The 10712-nt window shown below is 43.7% G+C and overlaps 1 long non-coding RNA gene across 1 annotated transcript; it reads left to right on the top strand.

The window, feature by feature from the left end:
- The first annotated feature begins 1887 nt into the window (after window positions 1-1887).
- Window positions 1888-10189, top strand: LOC114040485. Its single transcript, XR_003568782.1, has 2 exons — window positions 1888-1996; window positions 8054-10189. It is a non-coding gene; the product is annotated as an uncharacterized LOC114040485 (long non-coding RNA).
- The last annotated feature ends 523 nt before the right edge of the window (window positions 10190-10712 follow it).

Below are 10712 nucleotides of genomic sequence, written 5' to 3'. Positions count from 1 at the left end.
ACACACACACACACACACACACACACACACACACACACACACACACAGTTTTGCTACCAGAAACATTCCTTTGTTGAAACATATGGCCTCAATTACTGCCCCTCTGTTTCCTGCCTCTGCTCCTTTCCTGTTCTTGATTCCTTTTCTATTCTCCTCCCCCCACCACTGACTGCTCATGTTGGTGACTGCAGAAATTTACCTGTTATATTTAAATTAAATTTAACATTTTAATTTATCAATATCCAACTGAATTTACCTTACTACCTCTTCTCCCCTCCCCCCCATCCCACCTTGGCTGTTCCTTCCAAGTGAGGGTTAGGGGTAATACCTCTGAAATGCCAGGCCTAGTAAAGTTCAGCTAGTTCAGAGTAACTGAATAGTTTGTGCTCTGTTAAAGCTAAGGTTTTGGTTTGGTTTTGTTTTGTTTTTAAAGAAAGACTGACTTTTCCTGGTCCTGTGCCATCCTGGTTTGTTTGGAAACTGATTTTAGAGGTTTATTATTTTTCTCTCAGGACCTTTTCCATCTTACTGGTTGAATACAAACCCTCAAGAGAGCCTAACTATCAGAGCCTAATGGAAGAAGCAGTAACAGCCCATTTCTTTGCCTTTTTCCAGCCCCAAAGCCTTGTAACAAAGCTTATGCCAAGTCTCAGCCCAGCTAATTTCATTTGCTTTTCAGCATCCCAGCTACTCTAGTTATGAATCGAGGGTCATAGAAGCTCTTAATCCTGTCCTCTGATATCTGTCTGTGGACTGGAACAGAACTAGAAGGATATTTCCTGGGACGTTGTAGGTACTCAGGGTAGGAGAAAACATGTTATAGTGAAAAACAACATGAAATTGGGAATCAGAAGACTGGTTCAAATCTCAGCTTTTTCACTACCAATATGACTTCAGGGAAGTCAGCCTCTTGGGGCTTCAGTTTTCTGACGGGTAAAATGAGGGGACCTCTGACAGATGCCTTTTTTCTTAAAACCCTTTGATCTTTATTCTTGGCATATAAGTGATGTTAGGATTTGGCCCAGTCAGCAGGGGGCACGGTATCCCTGTGCCCTGTCATCCTCTGGCCAGCAATTGAGCTGGAATCTAGGTCAGCTGCATTGTTCATCTTTGGCAGGCAGATGGCGCTTGGAACGCTTAGCCAGAGCCTTGGAAATGACAGCTGTTCCTGGGGATTTTGCAGTTTCAGGTTTCACCACCCAGGAGTTGTTGCCATGGAAACAGACCTGGGCCATGAGCAAGGATTCTACATTAACTCCTTGTAAACCTGCAAAGATTGTTCAGTATATGCAAGAGGGCCTAAATGGAATGTGGCTCCCCGGGGGAGGGTGTCGTTAGGGGCTGATACATGTGTGGAAGCTGACCATTCATTTGTGGCTTCCTGCCTGTCTTCCCTCAGCAGAGGGGAACAGACCCCTGCTGCAGACATCTAAGTCGAATGCCTTGAGGGATTAGGGGAAGGGAGTTTCAGTTCCTTTCTATTATTTTAATCTTAGTCTGTGCCTTAAAGATCAGCAATTCTTTGTCCTGATGCTGGCTAAGAGAGAGGAATGAGGCTGGAGGTGGAGTATACCTGGAAGGAAAAGAATCCAACTGTGTTTGCCTTGATAATCCAAGATCCTAGTAAGGGGAAAGCAGTGCCCCTTAATTAATTACAGAGGTTTCAGTGCTGAAACCTCTTATTTCAGTAACCTTGAGGTAATGTGTAAATATGCACAACTTAGATTTTGAGACCCTTCTGTCTTTCTACTCCCATCTGTCATTGTGGTTTGGAACCATATGGAACAGTAGAGGTCAAAACACAGTTCATTTTCTGTGTTGTGGGGATTGACAAAGCCCAGGGTGCTTGGAATAAGAGGGTGTTAGCATATGAACCAGTCACTCCATATCCTACTTCATTTCCTTACAGAGGGTGATGAGACTGGTGTGATGGACAGTCTCCTGGAAGCCCTACAGTCAGGTGCGGCATTCCGAAGGAAGAGAGGACCCAGACAAGGTAAGTGGGGGTCCTATGTTGATAGCTGTGAGGTTTCTATGTTCCAAAGTTAAGGGCACAAATCCTGCATTGGAAAAGGATTAGCTAAGCTAATTTGTTGATGAAGACAGCTAGTACTGGCAGTCTGTGAATGAAGAAGCTGCCCTACTGGAATCTCCTTTATGTAGAGAAAGTCATCTGATTATCAATACCTGGAGCTCATCTGCTGACTTGGAGAAGAACTCTGGTTTCACTTCTCCCTTTCTGGAGCAAAGATCTAAAACAAGGGAGGCAGAAAGAAGGCAATTTGTTTCTGTGGCTATAAGGAGTTTGTACACATATGTGTAGTTAGAATTAGGGTGGATGAAGGGAGTGAAATGATCAGATACTTGAGAGATGACAGGAACAAATAAGACCTACTCAAAGTTTGGAGCTGGAGTGGTAGGTGGACTCTTGAATCACAGGGTCTCATGTGTATGTTTGAGAGTTATCTGATCCAGAAGCAGGCTTTCCCACCACATCTTTGGTGGTTTTAAGTGTATAACATTGAACTAGAGTACCTGGGAAAAGAATAAAGGTGAGGTGAGATGTTATTCAGGTAAGGATATGAAGAGGATGAATAACTAGGGAAATGGAGAGAAGCAAAGGGACCTAATCAAAAGTGGGGGATAGCCAGGGCTCCTAATCTTACTCCTTTCAGAATAGAGAGGCACCAAGACTGTAAATGCATCACCATGCTTGATGAAGATGTTTTCTTAGATTGATGATGCTTTGATATATGAACAACTGAGTCTTAGAAATTGTGTCCTCTTTCCCAGAATGGAAGGAAATGGCAACTAAAGGCTTCCTTTAGCCATAGACTCACTACTAAAATGGCAGGTGTTGTGCTACTTGCTCTCTGGACATTCTATGGTCCTGCCTGACCTCATCTTTAACCTTGGTACCATCCTGGAAAAGAAAAATGGAGCTTGTGTGCATACTCCCACAGTAATTAATGTAACCAATTCCATTCAAGTTAGAGCATGACATACTTGTTACCTGTTAACAAGTTAGAGAGCTAGCACCTGTTACAAATTTCAGAGAGTTTAGCTACTAGAAGTGGGGCATGTAGTAATAGGTATACTTAACCCCAGTCCATACTTTGCAGGATAGACTTTTAGATCACCAAGTTCTAACCCAAAAATCTTGTCTCCATTGGTTGGATTGAAATTGTTTACCATCCCTTACCATCAACTTGGATAACCAGAAATGGAATACTGTAGAAAATTTAATTGGATGCTAAAATCTCTGGTTATAGCACAAGCCCAAACCCAATCATGTTCCTTAAGAAACAGAATCCCTAGAGTCTGAAGTAAAGGTGAAGCTTATTGGTATGATGATTTGAGGGGTAGGAGGTAAGAGGGGAAAGAATTTTCCTAAGCATTTTTTGACTCTTCTCATCCTGAGTCTTTCTAATGGATGTGATGTTTGGGTGGAGTGTTTTGCCATGAGTGTTTGGGTAGGAAGAAGGCAGGGCAGACTGAATCAGTGCTGCTTGGACTTTGCCTATAGACCTAAGTGATGACAAATGGTATTTTTCTTGTCAACTTGTAGACAGTAATACCTCCATATCACATGGAGTATACTGTAGCCTCACAGTAAACATCTCAAACCATTCTTATGTGTGGTGCCCTTCAGATTTTTTTTTCTACTCTCAGCTGTTGAGTATGCTGGCTACAGGCTTCTGTGGACAATTCCCATTTGACCCTAGAGAAGCATGTCTAGTAGAATATACTGGAATCCCAGATGCTTCCCAAGTGTTTCCTGTGTATAGATATTCAGACCACTGGTGGCTTCCCTCGTCTCTGTGTCCTCCCCCTTGTTGGAGTAAGAATCCAGTATTCAAGGGCTAAGAAGGAGCATTCACTGAAGCCTTAGTTCCTCTATGGAAAATTAATTAGTTGACAGCTCTTTTAGTTCTTCCTGTATAAGAGGTTACAGGAGAAATCAGACACTAGGTACAAGAAGGTGAGGTGTCTATATCTTTGAGCACAACTAAATGTTTGAGAGTAGGCATGGATTAGAAGTCACATCACAGAGACAAGTATGGTGGTTCCACTTGATGGGCCTCTGTCTTGTAATCATCAATGACTTCCATTCTTTAGACTTTGTGAGTCTATAGTCTCTGCTTTCATACAGTCATAGAGTTGTCATCCAAAGGGACCCTCCCTGAATACATCTGTCAGAAATCCTTAGGAAGGTTGACAGATTTTTTGAGAGAAGTGTGACACTTAGGTAGAACTCTAAGCATTACAGTGGAAAGCATAATAGACTGGTGGTCAGGAGTCCTGCGTTGTGGTGCCAACTCTACTTCTTACCTAGCTATGTTACCTGAGACAAGTCACTTAATTTTCTGGGCCTCAGATTTTCTAATTTGTAAAAGTTCTGTGGCAATTTAGTTATAAGCAGTGTAGGGGGATGCAGAGGATTAAGAAGCTTCATCCTTTGAGATGATGGCTCTACATCTTCCCTCTTTGCTTCTGGCCTATCCTTCAAGAGCCCGCCCCTCCCCATTACTGCCTGTCTCTTTTTGGCTGCATCATCTGGCTTATTGCCTTGAACAGAGGCATTGCTTATACATCTTCCTCACAGGCTGGGTCTGTGACTGCTCATTCCCAGGGAGGCAGCTGTCCCCTATTCAAAGACACCAGCAGCTCTTCCCTAGAATGTAAAGGAATGGAAAAAATCTACAGGCCTCTAGGGAGTGACTATCATACAAAGGCCTTTTTATTAGATATGGGGGGAAGTGGTCTAGGAGGGAGAAAGGGGGACTTTCAAGGCCAGTTCATTAAAAACAGAGCCCATGCTGCTGTGTTCGGCAGTGTTCAAAAACAATGGCTTAAGTGTGGAGGGGAAGAATCTCTGCAATTGTCCTGCAGGAACTTTTTCAGGCTGATGATTGAGTCAGTTTGTGGTTTTAATGACTCAACTTTATTTCAGTGTCTGAATTGTAGCCTCTTATACTGGCCATCTGCTGAATGGCACGAGTCAAAAGAAGAAAGAAATCTATCCCCCTCTTCCCTTCCTCCTCTACTCCGAGATCTGCTTCCTCTCTCAGCTCCTACTGGGTGGCCACAGCTAAACAGAAAATGATGGTGAAACCCCTGTGTAGTCTAGAAGGGTCTCTTTCCTACCTTCAGATAAAACTAAGAAGTAGTAATGAAGTTGCCTCGATGGGACTTTTTTTTCCCATATTTTTAAAGTATTCCAATAGGAAGAGAATACCCATGGAGCAAAAATAGGACAATAGATATAATTAGGAGTTTATTAGGACATGAATGAAACTTTTAGTATAACTGTAGCTGTCCCATCTGTCCCAGTTTCCTCTTCTCCGGGGGAACTTATTAAAAGGCACACTTCCTTTAACTAGTTCTCATCTTGTGTTCTATAAAACCCTTTTTCCAGCTCATTAACCCTTTTTCCATCCCCAACATCGTATAGCTGTTTCTTGCTGACTTTTTCCCTTTCTGACTTTTCTTTTGTATCAATATTAACATTACTTGATTGTTAATATGAATAAAATTCCATGAGGGAGAACCTTCTCATATATTCAGTGTACTACTTTGTACCTTTGTCAAGCCTTTAGTTTTCCCTGGGCTAAAATCAACTAACTGATGAGGCACGAGGTGGGGCAGTCACCTTGAGCTTGGCTGTTCAAGCTACTCAGCATTATTACAGTGGACAGGATGGAGTAGGGGTCAGGATATTTAACTTCCATTGCCAGAATTGATATTAGCTTGCTGTGTGACCTTGAGCTATGTTGTGTCCTTAGTGCTTTAACTTCCCTAATCTTAAATGAAGAGTATTGCAGACCCCCTATTAATTCCTCGCATGGCTTAAGAATAGGTTTTATCTAATCTGTAAAGCATCAGGAGTTCTTTAATATCTGTGAATATTGGGGGTTGTCCTCAAGATTCCTGGGCAGAGATAGCAGTCTTATTCTACAGAGAAAGAAAATTAGGAACAAAGCATTTCAAAATGGTTCAACATTTAAACTTTGACTCCTACACTCCTATCTCCTATTTTGAACAGACCTGTCTTCTCTAACAATAGCTGCCCAAAACCACCTGACAAAAACTAGGTTATTTAATCCCTTTGAACCTGGCCTTTATTTTTCCTGAGTTTAGAGTCAGAAATTTTACCTTACCTGTGTCTTGTCCTCCAGATCTAAAAAGAAAGTGGCCTCATAGGAGCATTACCTCACTGCTAGAGCTTGGCCTCAAGTCAGACAGTGATGTGGTTTTTGAGCCTCTCTTTTCCAGAAATGAGAAGTGGGCTAGAGGGACAAAAAAGAACTGCAAAGAAAAGGGAGACAAATAATTCTGGGCAGTTTTGCAAATTAAAGGGGTTCCTGGAACCTCAGGTGGAGAAAAGGAAATGGAAAGGGAACATCTATAGAAAAAAAAATATTAATCAGAAACTTAGTCACTTCTTCTAAGGGACTTATTGATCTTGTCCAGTCAGTTATAGACTCCTACAGCAACTCCTTGTAGGGGAAAAAAATAGCAAAACTCTAGAGAATATTCATTATCTATGGAACTCTCAAAGCATTTGTGCCCCACGCTGCCTAGGAAGTGATAAAACTGAAGTCTAGCCAACTGGAATATTAGAGAACTGCTATTGGGAAATATGTTTATTCTTCATTCTCCTCTTGTTAGTATTTTGTGCTATTAAGTGGAAGAGGAAAAGGAGACTTCTGAGTTGATGAACTGGGGCCATGTTATGTGTGCTCCCTATTCTGATTGTCCCCAGAACAGTGGATTTGGGTAATGATGAAGACTTAAGAGCTCAGCACAGCTGGCAGCCACAGAAAGGAGAGGAGAGGGTGTGGCACTTACTTGGGCTTTCTGATCCAGTTTGGCTCTTCCTCGAATAAAGATTTTCTGTTGCTCCAGAGAGGGCAGAAATTCTGGGGGTATCTCATACATAGATTAGACCAGACTTGTACTCTCTTCAGGTTCCCATAATCCCCTCAGCCACCTCACTGTGTTCCATCCTCCATGTTGCCTTACCCTGACCTCCCCCATTTTCCCACACATATTTCCAGATACATGCTGTTTGTACTTAGAGGCCATGGGAAGGGACAATAGTCACAGAGATGTGTGGTAGTGAAGAGCCGCCTGTGTGTCCTAGGGGCAATAAAACCGTGAGAAACAAGCCCTGCAGACCTAGGAGCCTATGTGGAAATTCCAGCAGATGGAATAGAGGAAGAGAGGGTGTTGTTTTTGGTTAGTGGTATTGGGGTGCTACCAATGGCAGGCAGCCTTGGGGCTGCAGCTGGAAAGGAATATCATCATTTTTTGACCTCGGATTGCTTTGTAACAGGGATCTTAACTTGGAATCCATAGAAAGGGTCTGTGGATTGGTTTCAGGGGGCACATGATATTTAGCATTTTCTTCTTTCACTTATAAACATTAAAAAACATTACTCTGAGAAGGGGTCCATAGGTTTTACCAGACTGCCAAAGGGGCCCATGGCACCAAAAAAGAAAAAAGTAAAGAACCTTTGCTTGATACGATCCACCAAATGCCTATTCTGTAGTCTGCAGACAACTCTGCCCACCCTGGCTTATCTTGAAATAAGATCTATAGTTTCAGGATCACATTATAAAGTGGGTGGGATGTTGTTCTTTTTTTTTTGTTGAGGATGAGAGCAGTTAAGACAAAATCATCTGGATGCAAGGTGTGCATGTGCTAGTGAAACACAGCCCTTCCTAGTGCTTCTGGCTGTGGGAGATCCTCTGCCACGTGCAGAAGGCTCCTCCAGGGTAGGGGGTGCTATCCTGGCTGTGACTAGCGGAACATCAAGCTGACTGTGACCAAGATGAATTGAACTCTCTGGTCCCTTGCTTGACCATCTTGTCCTCCTTATTTCACCGAGAGATTCTTCCTTTCCACTATTGACTCATGTTATTCCACATGCTGTCCAGAGCAGTACACACATTAGTGTAGGCCCCAGTTGATTCTCTATCCTAGAGATTGAAGGGGACAAGGAACCAGGTATTCCCAGGACAATGTCTCATATCCTTTCTCTTACAGCCAACAGGAAGGCCGGATGTGCAGTCACCTCTCTACTTGCCTCAGAGCTGACAAAGGATGATGCCATGACTCCACATTCTTCTAAGGTGCCCAGGATGAGTGAGGGAACCCGGGACATCCACGATGAAAATAAGGAATTGATTGGTCGTGCGAGTTAGGCCTGGGCTTTGCGGCAACACTGGCTGAACAGCTGAGCCCAAGGCAGCCCTGCCTTGTAGCATGAGCCTAAGGGGTCAAGTGGATTTTCCTCTATGGCAGCCCACCTTCCCTGCCTCCATTCTTTGGCCTGCTGCTCTCTGTATAGCATACACAGCTTTAGCTGTCTGGAGGCAAGAAGGAAAGGGCACCTTGGAAGAAGCCCTGGACACCCACTCAGCACTGGCTGTTGCATTACCAAAGCAGGGACCATCTCCGCTGCCTTAACCCTAACTATCTTTCCTTTGTTACTGTGGTGCCACATCTCAGGTGGTGCCCAACCTGCTTCCTCAGTCCCTGGCTCCAAAGGAGCTCACCCCAAGGTCAATCTTGCTGGATTTGTGTTCTTTCTGCTGTCTTGTGCCCTGCCGTGGCTTCTCTAGCCCTAGGAACCACATGGGGTTCTTGAACTTTCTGACCATATTTTTAGATCTCCTATCATTGCTGCCATTCATGCTTTCTTCTCCCTCTCTCCATTTGCTATTGATATTTATTGTTTGTGGTGAGGTGTGGGTTGCTGCTTCTAAAGAAATGAGGAGCAGCTCTTACCCTCATTCCCCTCCCCTCCCCAGGGAAGGACTCCTCCTCCCAGCTTCACAAAGCAAAAAGAACTGGACCACTACTATCCAGCTGTGGCATGAACTAGAGCACCTGAGGAAAAATGACCCTAGAGTCTGAGCATTGCTGGACAGGGCATCAAGACAGGACAGCCTCCCCACACCCTCAGCTTAACTGAGTGTCCTGTTTACTGTCCCTCCCTCCCTTTGTCTTCTGCACTTGCCCCCCACTGCCCTTGTTATTCTTAGGGCCTTGGCTCATCTTCCCCTGAAGTTTCAGCTGTTGTATGGCTGCAAAAGGCCCCCATCCTCTCCAAGTCTCCAGGGAAAGGGGAGGCAGAGCCTCCTGGCTAAGAAATTGTTTTGCAAATGGATCTATTTTTGTATAAGATGTTGTTTTTTAGAAAATATACAAAAAACCCCTCTTCCCTGTTTCCTGGCCCTTCTCCCTCCTGAATGTGAGAGTTCCTGGCATTTCTCCCCTTCACTTATCCCCGGAGACCAAGACCCGCCTCACTGCCCTCATCTGAATGTGTCCCGTGGGCAGGTTCAAATTCCAAGTCCCCAGCAATAGTTCTGGATTATTAATTTCTGAGATCTGTGGGTAGCTTGGTACTTTTTCCCTGACCAGACAAGGCCAGGCCAAGGAGCTGAGAGGACCCAGGTACTGCTGAGTTTTTTATAAATTTAATATATTTGAAGAGCCAAATGTGCAAATGCTAACTGGGCACCACCGTGGGGGAGGAGAGAAGTCTAGATTAAGGGTTGGGGCGTGGGGTGGAATCATGTGAGTAGGATGCTCTGGAATCATGGCAGTAGGATGCTCCATAGGCCCTGTACCCTCACCCTGCACTGGATACAATTTTGTGCCATATCCCCTAGCAAGGTAAAGCTAGAATTCCCAAATGCAGGGGATCATCCCTGCTCTCCTCATATCCCCTTCATTTCCTTACTCATAGATAAGAAGAAGAGAGTGGGGCCCTCTAAGTTTAATCCCAGGAATGGTAGTTGCTGGGACAAGAGGAAGGGTTAGGAGGAAATCTAGAGGCCTCAAGGGCAGAAAAGGAATTCTGGGAGTTGGGGAGGTCCAAAATCCTGGGCTTGGGATTTGGGGCAACAGCAGCTGCTATGAGAACTTTTTTCGAATGCTGTGGTGTAGGGAGTACTTGCTACTCCCATTGTCCCTCCCTGCTGGCTGACACTTGGACTTTGAGCCTTTCTTTTTTAAATCACTTTTGCTAAGATGCATTTGATAAAAAAAAATAATAATAAAAGGCAAGATACAAATCTATTTCCCTCGCCTCTCAGGCTTCTGGGACATGTCATCACCTCTGATTTGTTGGATTTATTTGTTTCAAACTGTTAATAAAACATTGGAATGGTATTCGCTCCAGTCTTCTTTGTAAGGTTTTGGCCTGTTCCTCTTCCATGCCCCAAATATACAACTTTCCCTTGCCAGTCAACTTGAGAAAAACCAAGGGCCTTCCCCCTTCTGCTGGGTCAATATCAAGTTTGTTGCTCCCCAATCACCAATTCATATCACAGTATTAAACACCTCGTGTGTTCAAACAGTGTGAGTTTGGGAATACAGATATGAAAAATGAGGATTCTTGTGCTTGAGCTTAAAATCTAATGAAAGGATATGATGTGCACAAATTAATGCAGCACAACATAGAATATTAATAAATGAATGTATATAAAGCTTTAAAGTTTGCAAAAAAGCTTTGTGTGTGTGTGTGTGTGTGTGTGTGTGTGTGTGTGTCTAAACACACTTGTTTGGGCCTCAAAACAACCCTGAAGACTGTGGTCTAGTGAAGTGTCAAACTCAAATAGAAATGGATCCCTGTGAGTAGCATGTTGATGTAGAAAATCACAAATTAACATTGTGTTGTATTTTTATTTTGTTA

Source organism: Vombatus ursinus, unplaced genomic scaffold, assembly GCF_900497805.2.
Source record: "Vombatus ursinus unplaced genomic scaffold, bare-nosed wombat genome assembly UNPS02013235.1, whole genome shotgun sequence".
In the NCBI taxonomy this organism is placed as follows: Eukaryota; Metazoa; Chordata; class Mammalia; order Diprotodontia; family Vombatidae; genus Vombatus; species Vombatus ursinus.
This window is presented reverse-complemented; position numbering and strand designations above follow the sequence as displayed.